This window comes from Microcaecilia unicolor, chromosome 5 (assembly GCF_901765095.1).
Source record: "Microcaecilia unicolor chromosome 5, aMicUni1.1, whole genome shotgun sequence".
In the NCBI taxonomy this organism is placed as follows: domain Eukaryota; kingdom Metazoa; phylum Chordata; class Amphibia; order Gymnophiona; family Siphonopidae; genus Microcaecilia; species Microcaecilia unicolor.
The window spans coordinates 205043621-205059727 of record NC_044035.1 but is presented as its reverse complement, the minus strand read 5'-3'; the positions used below and the strand labels follow the sequence as shown (position 1 = coordinate 205059727).

At 44.5% G+C, this 16107-nt stretch overlaps 1 protein-coding gene across 4 annotated transcripts in view; it reads right to left on the bottom strand.

Annotated features, from left to right (window-relative positions):
* The window catches only part of NUP93 (nucleoporin 93), a 1074191-nt gene that overhangs the window by 893393 nt on the left and 164691 nt on the right, over nucleotides 1-16107 (bottom strand). The gene's annotated exons all lie outside the window — the stretch shown is intronic.

Here is a 16107-nt window from a genome sequence, read left to right as displayed (position 1 = left end):
TACATTTCTTTGAAGGGGTGAACAAACATGTGGATAAAGGTGAGCCGGTTGATACTGTGTATCTGGATTTTCAGAAGGCGTTTGACAAAGTACCTCATGAAAGACTCCAGAGGAAATTGGAGAGTCATAGGATAGGAGGTAGTGTTCTATTGTGGATTAAAAACTGGTTAAAAGAAAACAGAGAATAGGGTTAAATGGTCAGTATTCTCAATGGAGAAGGGTAGTTAGTGGGGTTCCCCAGGGGTCTCTGCTGGGGCCGCTGCTTTTTAACATATTTATAATTGACCTAGATATAGGAGTAACTAGTGAAGTAATTAAATTTGCTGACGACACAAAGTTATTCAAAGTGGTTAAATCATGGGAGGATTGTGAAAAATTACAAGAGGACCTTACGAGACTGGGCGTCTAAATGGCTGACGACGTTTAATGTGAGCAAGTGCAAAGTGATGCATGTGAGAAAGAGGAACCCGAAATATAGCTACATCATGCAAGGTTCCACGTTAGGAGTCATGGACCAAGAAAGGGATCTAGTGTCGTCGTTGAGGATACGTTGAAACCTTCTGCTCAGTGTGTTGCTGCGGCTAAGAAAGCAAATAGAATGTTAGGTATTATTAGGAAAGGAATGGAAAACAAAAATGAGGATGTTATAATGCCTTTGAATCGCTCCATGGTACGACCGCACTTGGAATATTGTGTTCAATTCTGGTCACCATATCTCAAAAATGATATAGTGGAATTAGAAAGGTGCAGAGAAGGGCAACGAAAATGATTAAGGGGATGGGACGACTTCCCTAAGAGGAAAAGCTAAAGCGGCTAGGGCTCTTCAGCTTGGAGAAAAGGCGACTGAGGGGAGATATGATAGAGGTCTATAAAATAATGATGTGAAGCGTCTGTTTATGCTTTCCAAAAATACTAGGACTAGGGGGCATGCGATGAAGCTACAATGTAGTAAATTTAAACAAATCAGAGAAACTTTTCTTCACTCAACGTGTATTAAACTCTGAAAGTCGTTGCAGAGAATGTGGTAAAGGCAGTTAGCTTAGCGGAGTTTTTAAAAAGGTTTGGACGGCTTCCTAAAGGAAAAGTCCATAGACCGTTATTAAATGGACCTGGGGGAAATCCACTATTTCTGGGATAAGCAGTATAAAATGTTTTGTACTTTTTTGGGACCTTGCCAGGTATTTGTGATCTGGATTGGCCACTGTTGGAAACAGGATGCTGGGCTTGATGGACCTTTGGTCTTTCCCAATATAGCAATACTTACGTACTTATATGTACTTATGGTGTTACAAATGTTTTTTGAACACCCCCAAACGTGGAACTGTGGTCCCCCTCGGTCACTTGCCTACTGTACAAGACCCTGGCTTGCACTGGTATTGTGATTTTACAGACATGCTAATACTAGTGAAAGGAAAAAGATTTTTCTTAGTCTATGTGGATGCGTTCTCTAAATGGGTTGAAGCGATTCCCTACACCCGAGATACTGGTCAGGTAATGGCCCAGGTTTTGTGCAATAATATAATTCCCAGATTTGGTATTCCCTGCAAAATTACTACTGATAATGGATCACACTTTGTTAATGAATTGATTCGCACCTTGACTGCCAAATTACAAATTACTCACCGGACGGTGAGCATTTACAAACCAACCAGCTATGGCCTGGTTGAAAGATATAATGGCTTGTTAAAAACAAAATTACGGCAGCTTATGGCAAATGGCATTAAAAATTGGCTACATGCCTTGCCCCTAGCACTGCTTACTTTGTGTGCTACTACTCCTCAGGCATTAAAATTAACCCCTTTTCAATTGTGTACTGGACGTAGAATGCGCCTCATTGCAGGTAATCCTGATCATTGCTTGCCAGATCCTTACTGGGTTTACTGGGATCAATTACAGAATGTGATAACCTCTTTGTCTTGCCTTTCACATTTCACAGGAAACGCCAGACAAAAGGGGGGGATGGTACTGCAAATCCCAAGGCTTGGAAAATAGGAGATCTAGTACACCGCAAACACTACACCCACAAAACTTGGAAAGATCCTGTTTATGTTAGACATTTCCGTATTGAGGCCTTGTCAGCCACTGCGGCAAAACTACAGGATCATACGTCCTGGATTCATTTGAAAGACATTCGCATCTATCATTGTCCTGATGCTTCCGACAAAACCACGGCTGCAGACTCAAACACCATATCACTGACCCAGCAGTGTCTGGAACCACACAATATTAGGCTCACTGTTATTGGACTCTTGTTTACTTTTACCTTTGTTTTAGCATTAATTTTATTTTTATTAAGACTCCACATTGTATTTGCTTAACCATTTCTTACTATTATAGGACTTACTTTAGTCATAATGTTATTATTATTAGAAAAGAACTATTATTTTTGTTTAGAATAACCACTAGTATGCGTGTCATTTGATTACTGTCCACTCTTTTTAACTTGGCCACTCTTACCCACCCCAGTGATGTAGAGGGGGACTTTGACTCCCTTGTAACCATTAATTCAGATGACTTGGATGCCCAAGAGGTGGACAGATATGCTCTGGGGCACTATCCAGTTAAGATTACTATAAAATCTAATATAACCGATGAGACAGTCACGATGCAATTAGATGTTTGCAGTATAGCCTCTTGTGGATCTTTAGAGTGGCAATGATGGTATTCTAAAATCTATGTTTACCTATGTACTTACACCGAAATGAGTAATTAGGCATCTCCCTGTACACAGTGGTGAAATGTATAGTGGTACACTGGACCCAATTATCCAACCAGTGGACACCACACTTGGGATAACCCTTTACGTACAAATAATTACCATAGTTCAACAATCGGTAGACCCCACCACTTGTGAGAAAGAGAAATGTAACCCTGTGCTCGTTATCTTTAAAGGAATGTATAAGGCAATGAACCATATATTTGGTATAGGAAAAGAAGCCACTAACACGGATCCTGTTGGCCACTTTCATATTGCGGTCATTTCTCCTTCACTATCCAATACTATGCCGAGCAATCCCTTGATGTCCCAAATCCCTGAAACAAAAATTCCCATCAAAATTCTCAACGTAACTAGTTTAAAGGAAACGTTTACTCTTGAAACTGGTTATGGTGACACAAATTTGAGGATGGATTGGATAAGGTTTACAACCCATAGTTTGAATGTATCTCATTGTTATGTTTGTTCCTCCTCTCGCCCTGAGCCCTTGGCTGTTCCTTTCCATTTGAATCTTATAAATGATTATAATGGAACAATGTGCATGCTAAAATTGCTCCAAGGTATTAAGAATAATGATAAATCTTGCCTTTCCCTTAGTTTACTGTTTCCTGAATTACCCAAAGGTGCGAGGGTACCTCCGGTGTTTAAGACACCTGTTTCTGGGACAATATTCCAGACATGTATATTAAAAGAGCAAAAATTCCTATTTTGTAGGAAATTTATCTTTATGTAATTCTAGTCTACTCCCCGGTTAGAAACTTACTTTTCAAGCTTTTCACGTCCCCGAGCAGACATCTGGTGGTATTGTGGAACTAAAACCCTGTATCCCACTTTACCCTCTAACTGGTATGGACAGTGTGCTTTGGTTCAGCTAGTAGTCCCACTTACCATAGCATCTCGACATATTGATAAACCAGTCCCCTCTAGAAGGAAAAGGGATCTTAAAGGCTCCTTTGATGATAGGATTTACATAGATTCTATAGGTGTTCCTAGAGGGGTGCCAGATGAATTTAAAGCTCAAAATCAAATTGCTGCAGGTTTTCAATCTTCATTATTCTGGAGGTCTACTATTAACAAGAATGTTGACTGGATTAACTATATTTATTATAACCAACAGCATTTCATTAATTACACTCGAGATGCAGTTAAAGACATTGCTGCCCAATTGGATGCTACAAGCCAGATGGCTTGGGAAAGCCGCTTAGTCCTTGATATGATATTGGCAAAAGAAGGAGGAGTTTGTATCATGTTAGGAGGACAATGTTGTACCTTTATTTCTAACAGTATTGCACCCGATGGGACCATAACTAAGGCTTTGCAAGGACTCACTACCTTAGCTGATGAACTTGCCGAGAATTCTGGCATAGATACCACCTGGACTGGGTGGATAGACAATATCTTTGGGAAATGGAAAACTTTTATATTATCTGGTTTAACCACATCGATAATTGTTATTGCTGTATTTGTACTTCTTGGTTGTTGTGTAATACCATGTTACAAAGTTTAATTGAAACTGCTTTAAGAAAGAACCCCATATGACACTATGTTCTGTATGAAAACCTACATATTAACAGATTGAAGATGTATGTTGATGATGATGATTTTTAAGTCTTTTATGATTTCCTTTAGCATGGTTATCTTCCTCCAGGATCAATTAGATGGGAAGATATTGTAAGCAGCATAAGGCCCGGGGAAGGTTGGAGAGGTGCAACTTACATTTTCACTACAGCCAAATTGTCATATTACACATGATTATAATGGAACAGTGTGCATGCTAAAATTGCTCCAAGGTATTAAGAATAATGAAAGGGGTTGACATGAACTGTGACTCACATCCACGGTCCCTTTAACCCTAATATACATTTAAAAAAGAACCTATTGCTTCCCTCCTGAATGGATGGAACTACAGCAAGGGTTCAAAGCAGTGAAACCTTTAATAAAGGCCTTCAGGAAGGGATTGTAGATAATAAACACAGCTATGCACCCTGGAGTAGAGTCAAAGGGCAAAGGCCATAAATCGTGAGGCCCAGGAACTTATGATCTGATATATCATCCTTACAGCCAAAAAGGCCTGGGAAAGGAGGAAACAAAAACATGGGAATGTGGTTTCGCAGGTGAGAAAAACCAGATGACTTTGAAAGAAGGCAGGATGATCCTGAGAAAGATAGCTTGTTGAGGAATTGTAAATCAAAAATAGCTGTTTTAGTTCAGTATGTTGGAGCGATAGATACAGCCAGCATATTTATGCAGTAGTTCTATTCTCCCATGAGAAATATCAACTGTATCAAAACTTGGTAAGTGAATAAAATTACCTCTCTCATAGATGTGGCCTTGGTCTTTTATCTCTGCAAATTGTGGGCAATTGATATATGAAGATTTGTAGAGGTGGTAAAAAGACCTAAACATTTAGAGGGGTTTAATTCACCATAGCTACTCACTATGAAGACACCTTCCAGGGCACAGCTCAGCTGCCTGTTTCTGAGGCTGAAAGAACAGGATGCAGGGCAGGAACCTAACCCTAAGTGATTAATCCCCATCCTCTCTCCTGGGGAATCTTTCATTTCTCCACACTTACCTCCTAATAGCACCTGGGAAACCTGACTCACTAGCCCTACCAACAGGCTTCTCTAGCATGTCTCTCCTGTTTCCAGGCATTAGCGCCACATTGGACATGTAATCTAAACTTCTTATGGGAACACATGCTTGTATCTTTCTGGTTCTCAAGGTAGGTAATATTAATCTGTTTTTTTACTCTGCGAATAAGTTGTTCTCCTATGTACTTTATCTTTGTTCAAAATGTCTATACCGCTTATACAGGTAATAAATACCTCTTCAAAATGGTTTATAGTACAATGCATTCATAATTTAAATTTTTTAGAATAAAAACAAACATGTCAAATACTTATACAAACAAACACCAAATCCAACTCCCCTATACAGAATTCTTCTACTAATATTCTGGACTCTTCTTTTCCAGTTATTCAACCCTGAAAAGAACAGAGCCTTCTTTTGATTTGTTGGATATTGGTTTCTATTCTAAGGTTTTTTGAAGAGTAATTCACAAAAACAGGAGCCATAACAAAACAATCATATCTTAGACATGTTCCTTTTGTTTCTTTTACTAAGGGAACTGGCGTTGCTCAGTGATAGATTAGGTTAGTACTTTGTAATTGAGAAAAACAAGATTTATTTATGTGTAATAACACTGTATAAGTAAGTATTTTTAACTCGTTTATGGTTGTTATATTTTGTTTGATGTCTTTAATGTGAGAAATGAAACAATAGGTATAGATATACATAAACATATTTTTATTTATACAAACAGAAATTGAACACACAATTTGTAATAAGTTCTCATTCGCGCTCATTTTGATTGGAATACCCTATATAATAATTTGCACCTCCAACGTTCCATGTCTGGCTGCCTGGGTTCGTAACATCTCCTGGCTGCCTGGGTTCGTAACATCTCCTGACGTCAGCCAGCCTCCAACGTTCCATTCCCCCTCACTGTCCCGCCCTCGCGTCAAGACGTAATGACATCAGAGGGCGGAAGGGAACGCTGGAAGCGAGCTGACGTGAGGAGGGATGTTACGAAGGGAACGGAAGCCAGCGCCAGCCAGAGAACATTCAGGTACAAATTGAGGGGAGGAGAGAATGGCGGGACATCAAGGGGAGGGGAGGGCAGGGACATGGATGGGAGGACAGTAGAGGAGAGAATCGCGGGACAAGGATGGGAGGGCAGGGACAAGGAGAATTGCTGGACATGGAGAGGAGGGCAGGGGAGAGAGGAAAAAAAAAAGCTTACATAACATTCTTCCTAGGGCCCGTTTCACTGTTGAGGAAACAGGCATGGTTCCACTAGTATATGTATAAAGACTTATTTGAGCCAACTTGTGAACAGGCGACATATAATTAGCCATGTGAAAAACATGGGTTTTGTAAGTTGACATCTGTGACTTAACGTTTGACCTTGAGCCTTATTTATTTATTTTGTTACATTTGTACCCTGCGCTTTCCCATTCATGGTGGTCCAAAAACTATGGTCTGCTTTAAATATATTGCGGGAGCTCAGAGAGGTTCTGGCGGGTCCTCTTAAAGATTTGTTTAATAAATCCTTAGAGAAGGGAGAGGTTCCGTGGGAGTGCAAAATGGCAGATGTGGTTCCTCTTCACAAAAGTGGTGATAGGGAAGAAGCTGGAAACTACAGGCCGGTAAGCCTCACTTCGGTTATTGGAAAAGTAATGGAAGCGATGCTGAAGGAAAGGATAGTAAATTTCCTGGAAGACAATAAGTTGCAAGATCCCAGCCAACATTGTTTTACCAAAGGGAAATCTCGTGCCAAACGAATCTCATTGAATTCTTTGACTGGGTGACCAGAGAACTGAATCGTGGACGTGCTATGGACGTAATCTACTTAGATTTCAGCAAACCTTTTGACACGGTTCCCCACAGGAGGCTCTTAAATACACTTGATGGGCTGAAAATAGGACCCGATGTGGTAAACTGGATTAGGAACTGGTTGACGGACAGACGCCAGAGGGTGATGGTAAATGGAATTCGCTCGGAGGGAAAGGTGAGTAGTGGAGTGCCTCAGGGATCGGTGCTGGGGCCGATTCTGTTCAATATATTTGTGAGTGGCATTGCTGAAGGGTTAGAAGGTAAAGTTTGCCTTTTTGCGGATGATACTAACATTTGTAACAGAGTGGACACCCGGGAGGGAGTGGAAAACATGAAAAAGGACCTACGGAAGCTACAAGAATGGTCTAAGGCAGTGATGGCAAACCTTTCAGAGACCGAGTGCCCAAACAGCAACCCAAAATCTAATTATTTATCGCAAAGTGCCAACAGGGCAATTTAACCTGAATAACAGAACTTTAAAAGCATTTGGCATGCTTCTGAATAATGAATGTGATTTTTGCTGTTGCATGCATGCTGCACTCATTTTTGGGTGTTCAAGACTGAGACTACAAAAAACAAAATAAAATAAAAATAATATGAAACTCCAAATAGAAATCTATCCCTATACCAAAAATAGCTAACACTATGATATTCTTACAGACAAGCCTCCAGTGAACAAAAAGTATATACTAGTATAGGAGAAAAAAATAAATATTTTTCATTATAAATCATTTCTGTAAGCTGTTACAGCTCCAGTATACACAGTGCAAAATAAGGCAGCAGATGTAAATTCTCAAAATTGTACATATTCCAAACACTAAAATGAAAATAAAATGATTTTTTCTACCTTTGTTGTCTGGTGGACTTTGTTTTTCTATCCATATTGGTCCCAGTCTCTGATTCTGCTGCTCTCTATCTGTTCTCTTAACTCAGTTTCCAGGGCTTCCTTTCCATTTATTCTTTACTTTCCTCCTTCTTCTTCATTTTTTGCCCTCCATCCATAAGTAAAAGCTGGGTCCTCCTCTGTGGAATTGACTGGAGGAGGTATAATGTGGACCCAGCTTTTGCCTATTTTCTCCATCCATGTGCAGTTTTTCTCCTCCCTGCCCCTCCCCTCCATCCACCCATGTCCAGCAACCCTCCTCTCCCCCCTGCCCTCCCCTCCAGCCACTGATGTCCAGCAACCCTCCTCTTCCCTCCAGCCACCCATGTCCAGTGATTCTCTTCTCTCCCCCTGCCCCCCCTCCAACCACCCATACCCAGCGATTATCCTCTCTCCCCTGCACCCTCCAGCCACCCATACCCAGCGATTGTCCTCTCCCCCTACCCTCCCCTCCATCCACCCATGTCCAGCAACCCTCCCTCTCCACCCGCCCTCACCTCCAGCCACCCATGTCCAGTGATTCTCTTCTCTCCCCTGCTCCCCTCCAGCCACCCATGTCAAGCAATTGCCCTCTCTCCCTGCCCCCCTTCCAGCCACCCATGCCCAGCGATCGTCCTCTCACGCCTGCCCCTCCTCCAGCCACCCATACCCAGCGATTGTCCTCTCTCACCTGCTCCCCTCCAGCCACCCATACCCAGCGATTGTCCTCTCTCCCCTACCCCCCCTCCAGCCACCCATACCCAGCGATTGTCCTCTCTCCCCTACCCCCCCCCTCCAGCCACCCATAACCAGCGATTGTCCTCTCTCTCCCCTGCCCCCCCTCCAACCACCCAGGTTGTCATGGATTCTTTGGGGCAGGCAGGAAACATCACCAGTCTTTCCTGCCAGCTGCCGGCGCTGACTCTCCCGCGGCGTTACTGCATCGCTCTTCAAAATGGCCGCCGAGACTTCAGCAGAAGTCTCGTGAGGCCGCCGCTGGAAGTCTCGGCGGACATTTATAAAGAGCGATCTGGCAGCGGGGGGGGGGGGGTCAGCACCAGCGCCGGCAGGCAAGGCTGGGGATCTTTCCTGCCTGCCCCGAAGAATCCACTGGACAGCCAGAAAGTAAAAAAGCGCGCCAGCAGTTCTACTCTGTCTGAGGCGAATGCGCGTGTGCCAACAGAGAGGGCTGTGTGTGCCCTTTCTGGCACGTGTGCCATAGGTTCGCCATCACTGGTCTAAGGTTTGGCAATTAAAATTCATTGCGAAGAAATGCAAAGTGATGCACTTAGGGTGTAGAAATCCACAGGAGACGTGTGTGTTAAGCGGGGAGAGTCTGATATGTACGGACGGGGAGAGGGATCTTGGGGTGATAGTAGCTGAGGATCTGAAGGCGACAAAACAGTGTGACAAGGCGGTGGCCGTAGCTAGAAGGTTGCTAGGATGTATAGAGAGAGGTGTGACCAGCAGAAGAGGTGTTGATGCCCCTGTACAAGTCGTTGGTGAGGCCACACCTGGAGTATTGTGTTCAGTTTTGGAGGCCGTATCTTGCTAAGGATGTAAAAAGCATTGAAGCGGTGCAAAGAAAAGCTACGAAAATGGTATGGGATTTGCGTTACAAGACATATGAGGAGAGACTTGCGCACCTGAACATGTATACCCTGGAGGAGAGGAGAAACAGGGGTGATATGATACAGACGTTCAAATATTTGAAAGGTATAAATCTGCAAACAAACCTTTTCCGAGATGGGAAGGCGGTAAAACGAGAGGACATGAAGTGAGATTGAAGGGGGGCAGACTCAAGAAAAATGTCAGGAAGTATTTTTCACAGAGAGAGTGATGGATGCTTGGAATGCCCTCCCGCGGGAAGTGGTGGAGATAAAAACAGTAACGGATTTCAAAAATGCGTGGGATAAACATAAAGGAATCCTGTTCGGAAGGAATGGATCCTCAGAAGCTTAGCTGAGATTGGGTGGAAGAGCCGGTGGGGGGAGGCGGGGCTGGTGGTTGGGAGGTGGGCCTTGTTCTGGGCAGACTTCTACGGTCTGTGCCCTGAAAATGGCAGAAACAAATCAAGGTCAGGTATACACACAAAGTAGCACATATGAGTTTAAATTGTTTGGCAGACTAGATGGACCGGGCAGGTCTGTTTCTGCCGTCATCTACTATGTGGAGGAGTGGCCTAGTGGTTAGGGTGGTGGACTTTGGTCCTGGGGAACTGAGGAACTGAGTTTGATTCCCACTTCAGGCACAGGCAGCTCCTTGTGACTCTGGGCAAGTCACTTAACCCTCAATTGCCCCACGTAAGCCGCATTGAGCCTGCCATGAGTGGGAAAGCGCGGGGTACAAATGTAACAAAAAAAATAAAATGTTAAATATATTCTACTTTAAGTGAGCCTTAAACATTGAAAGTGCTGAGGGGTGTGTAAAAATGGCTGAGTAGGAGTGTACTGCCAAGAGTGAGTGTGAATGAGTGTGTTAGAATGGGCGACTGTGAATGAGGATGTGCTACCGAGTTGTACTGTTGAGGGGAGGTGTGAGAATGGGTGAGTGTGAATGGGGGAGTGTGAAGGGAGGTGAAAATGAGTGAGTGAGGGTGTACTGCTGAGGGGTGCGTGAGAGAATGAGTGTGTACTGGTGAAGAGGGTTTGAGTGCGGGTGTTTTGCTGAGGGATATGTGAGAATGGGTGTGTTTTGCTGAGGGGTATGTGAGAACGAATGAATTGAGTAGGGGTGTAATTTTGTGGTCTGTGAGTGGGGCTGTACTTCTGAAGGTTGTGTGCACATAGGGGTGTGAGAATGGGTGTCAGTGAGGATGTGTGATTGGGGTTGTTTTGCTGAGGGGTGTGAGTGGGGTATTTTGATGAGTGCTGTATTAGAATGGGTGAGTGATAATGGTTTATTGTGACTAGGGTGTTTTGCTGAGGAGTGTGTGAGAAAGGGTGATATTGACATTGCGTTTAATACGCCCTTAAAATCAGAAAATGTGGAGACTGGATCCCTACCTAGCACTAACTTTTCTTTTACGATCAATTTGTTTAGGTTGTTTTTCTTGATTAGTTGTTCGTTTGGCTTTCACCGTTTTCCTGTCAAAACACAGCCTTCTTTTCAAGGGCATACTGAAATTCAGTTTCCCACCCTTTGCAAGGAGTGTTACCCTGGCAGGGTAGTGAATTCATGCGCACACATACACACACTTCCCAGTCTGACCCCAGTCCCTACCCTACATTAGTGCATAAGCACTGCTACGCTGGGAAAAGACCAAAGGTCCATCAAGCCCAGCACTCCGTCTCCGACAGCGGCCAATCCAGGCCCCAAGAAGCTGGCAAAACCCAAAATTTAATAACGATCAATGGATTTTTCCTTCAGGAATCTGTCCATACCCCCTTTAAACTCAGCAAGGCCAGCTGCCGTCACTACCTTCTCCGGCAATGAGTTCCAGAGTCTAACCATGCGCTGAGTAAAGAAAACTTTCTCCTATTTGTTTTAAACCTACCACATTCTAATTTCATCTTGTGTCCCCTGGTTCTATTATTGTTAGAAAGCGTAAACAAATGCTTCACATCTATCCGCTCTACCCCACTCATTATTTTGTACACCTCTATCGTATCACCCCTCAGCCGCCTTTTCTCCAGGCTAAAGAGTCCTAGCCTTCTTAACCTCTCCTCATAAGGTAGTCGTCCCATCCCTTTTATCATTTTTGTTGCCCTTCTCTGCACCTTCTCCAATTCCTATATATCTTTTTTGAGATGAGGTGACCAGAACTGAACACAATACTCCAGGTGCGGTCGCACCATGGAGCGATATAACGGCATTATAACATCCTCATGCTTGTTTCCATCCCTTTTCTAATAATACTCAACATTCTGTTCGCCTTCTTAGCCGCCGCAGCACATGAGCTGAAGATTTCAACGTCCTATCCACGATGACTCCCAGATCCCTTTCTCGGTCCTTAACTCCTAAAGCGGAACATTGCATGACATAGCCGTAATTCGGGTTCCTCCTTCCCACGTGCATCACTTTGCACTTGTCAACGTTGAACTTCATCTGCCATTTGGACGCCCAATCCCCCAGTCTCACGAGGTCCTCTTGTAATCTTTCACACTCCTCCCGTGACGAGACGACCCTAGATAACTTTGTGTCATCTGTGAATTTAATTACCTCACTAGTTACTCCCATCTCAAGGTCATTTATAAATATGTTAAAAAGCAGCGGTACCAGCACAGACCCCTGAGGGACCCCACAAACTACCCTTCTCCATCGAGAATAATAACCATTCAACCCTACTCTCTGCTTCCTATCTTTTAACCAGCTCTTAATCCATAATACACTGCCTCCGATCCCATGACTCTCCAGTTTCCTTTGGAGTCTTTCATGAGGCACTTTGTCAAACGCCTTCTGAAAATCTAGATATACAATATCGACCAGCTCCCCTTTGTCCACATGTTTGTTCACCCCCTCGAAAAAATGCAGTAGATTTGTGAGGCAAGACTTCCCTTCACTAAATCCGTGCTGACTTTGTCTCAGTAGCCCATGCTTTTGTATGTGCTCTGTAATTTTATTCTTAATAGCCTCCACCATTTTTCCCGGCACCGACGTCAGACTCACCGGTCTATAATTTCCCGGATCTCCTTGGGAACCCTTTTTTAAAAATCGGCGTTACATTGGCCACCCTCCAATCTTCCGGTACCACACCTGATTTTAGGGATAAATTGCATATTACTAACAGTAGCTCCACAAGTTCATTTTTCAGCTCTATTAATACTCTGAGATGAATACCATCCGGTCCCGGTGATTTACTACTTTTTAGTTTGCAGAACTGCCCCATTACATCCTCCAAGTTTACAGAGAAATCATTTAGTCTTTCTGACTCGTCCGCTTCAAATACCTTTTCCGGCACCAGTATCCCTCCCAAATCCTCCTCGGTGAAGACCGAAGCAAAGAATTCATTTAATTTCTCCGCTACAGCTTTGTCCTCCCTGATCGCCCCTTTAACACCACCGTCGTCCAGCGGCCCTACCGATTCTTTAGCTGGCTTTCTGCTTTTAATATACCTAAAAAAAATTTTGCTATGTGTTTTCACTTCTAACGCTAACTTTTCTTCAAAATCCTTCTTAGCCCTCCTTATCTCCTTTTTGCATTTGGCTTGACATTCCTTATGCTTTATCTTATTGTCTTCAGTCGGTTCCCTCTCCATTTTCTGAAGGATTGTTTTTTTGGCTCTAATAGCTTCCTTTACCTTACCGTTTAGCCACGCCGGCTGATGTTTGGTCTTTTTTCCTCTTTTTCTAATACGCAAAATATATTTGTCCTGTACTTCTAGGATGGTGTTTTTGAACAGCATCCATGCCTGATTCAAGTTTTTTTATCCTTTCAGCCGCTCCCTTCAGTCTTTTTTTCACAGTTCTCCTCATTTTATCGTAGTCTCCTTTTCTAAAGTTAAACGCTAGTGTATTTGATTTCCTGAGTTCACTTACTTCGTAGCCAATATCAAAACCTATCATATAATCAGAGCCGGTCTTAGCAAGTGCAGGGCCCTATGCAGACCAATTTGATGGGGCCCCACCCTAGCTCCAGGGCCGGCCACCCCTCCCTCCGAGCTCCAAGGCCCCCAGCTCCAGGGCTTGTCGATCCTGCACAGTCAATGCCAACTGAAAGCCATGTCTTTTTCACAAACACAGATATACCCTAATCCACTATAGAATAAGTAATAATAAACTTTCTATTTAGACAAAAATTAAACTGAACCCCCAGGATGCCAGACTCTGCATGCAATGCAACACCACAGAAACAGAAAATGTCGCCTAGTACTGTGCAAAATATAAAGACAGCAGACGTAAATTTGAAAAAAACTAACGAATACCAATCACCACTTTACAAATTAACAAATAGAAATAAAACAAATATAGAAAATAAAATAATACAATTTTATTGGACTAATACATTTAGCTTTCAGAGGCCAAAACATCCTTCCTCAGGACAATACAGTGTAGAACTGTTACAGTATCCTATCCTGACCTGAGGAAGGGGATTTTGTTCTCCGAAAGTTAGCCAAAATGTATTAAAATGAGTCCAATAAAAAGATTACCTTGTTTACATGTTCTATTATAAACATTATTAACACAGCTACAATACTACTTTATCCTAAAGCAAAAAAATAAAAATATATATTTTATTTACAGTTTGTCGTCTCTGGTTTCTGCTTTCCTCATCTTCTTTTCACTGTCTTCCTTCCATCCAGCATCTGTCTTCGGTCTCTCTCTGCCATCCAGTGTCTGCCCTCTCTCCCTGCCCCTTCCATCCACATCTGCCCTCTATCTCTGCCCCTGTCTGCCCTCTCCCCCTTCCATTCACTGTCTGCCCTTTCTCTCTGCCCCTTCAATCCACCATTTGCCCTCCCTCTCCCATCCATCCAGGGTCTGCCCTCCCTCTCACTCCCCCTTCCATCCAGGATCTGCCCCTCTCTCTGCCCCTTTTTTCACCCCCCAGTTCCAGCCCCACTATCCCACCAGTCCCCCGTTTCAGCCCCAGCCCTTTTCTCCCACGTCCCAAACTTCAGCCCCCAGCCACTTCTCCGTTCCCTTTTCAGCCCCAGCCCTTTTCTCCCACCAGTCCCGAGCTTCAACCCCCAGCCACTTCTCCCTATCCCCTTTTCAGCCCCCAGTTTCAACCCCAGTCCCCAGCCCTTTTCTCTCACCAGTCACAAGCTTCAGCCCCAGCCACTTCTCCCTATCTCCTTTTCAGCCCCCAGTACCCACAGTTTCAGCCCCTGCCCCTTTTCAGCCTCCAGTCCCAGTACTAGCCCCCTTATCCCACCTACCCTCCTTTTCGCCCCCAGTTCCAGCCCCCTTCATCCACATGCCTTGTATTAGGGCCCCCCCTTTTCAGCCCCAGAACCATTTTCCCACCAGCCCCAGGCATGGCCCCCCATTTTCCCATATGGCCCCTTCTCAAACCCCAGTTCCAGCCCCTTCTCCCATCTGAGAGCCCCCTCCCCTCCTCCCACTCGAGAACCCCCTCGCCCCCCCCCACCCGTCCTTGGCTTCTGCCATCCAAAAACCCCCTCCCCCCATCTGAGAAGAACCCCCACCCCACACTCTTCTCCCATCTGAATCCCCCTTACCCCCTCCCCCATCTGAGAACCCCCACCCCACACCATTCTCCCATCTGAGAACCCCCACCCCACCCCCCTTCTCCCCTCTGAGTCCCCCTTACCCCCTCCCCCCCATCTGAGAACCCCCACCCTTCTCCCATCTGAGTCCCCCCGACCCACCTACTGCTCCGTTCTCCTGCTGCCATCCACTGCCTTCAAAAAAAAATTTGCGAAGCGCCAGAGTGGCAGGCAGCGCCTCGCATCTGCCCTCCCTGCTAGTAAAAATCTCCTCGACGTCGTCGGGTCTTCCCACACTGAGTCCCTCCCACCCTCGCGGTAATAGGAAGTTACCTCAGAGGAGGGTGGGACTCAATGTGGGAAGGCCCGACGACATCGAGGAGATTTTTACTAGAGGGCAGACGTAAGGCAGCGCTGCCTGCCACTCCGGCACTTCACAAAATTTTTTTTAAAGGCAGGACAGGGTGTGGGAGCAGCAGTCAACCGTCGGGGTGGAAGCAGCGGGCGCCCTAACTTCAGGCGCGCCGCACGGGGCCCTATGCGGTCGCCTCACCCTAAGACCAGCCTTGCATATTATGATCACTGTTATCAAGCGGCACTCGCACCGTTACCCCCCGAACCAGATCATGAGCTCCTCTAATGATTAAGTCTAGTATTTTCCCTTCTCTTGTCAGCTCCTGAACCAGCTGTTCCATGAAGCCGTCCTTGATTTCATCAAGAAATATCACCTCCCTTGCATGTACCGATGTTTCATTCACCCAGTCTATATCCGGATAATTGAAGTCCACCAGTCTCTGAACCTCCCTTGTACTGAAATTGTTAGGGAGGAGAGTATTAGAGAATGAGAGAGGGACAACTGCACAGCTGCTGTCCATGTTCCCCCTGATCCAAATTAACTTCCTGCGACACAGCAAACTATGGACTGTACTAGACTTCTATCACTACCCCCTCTGTATTTCCTTGATGTTTTATACTGATGTTTGTTACATGCTTAATACTGTACTATGTATTTGTATTATT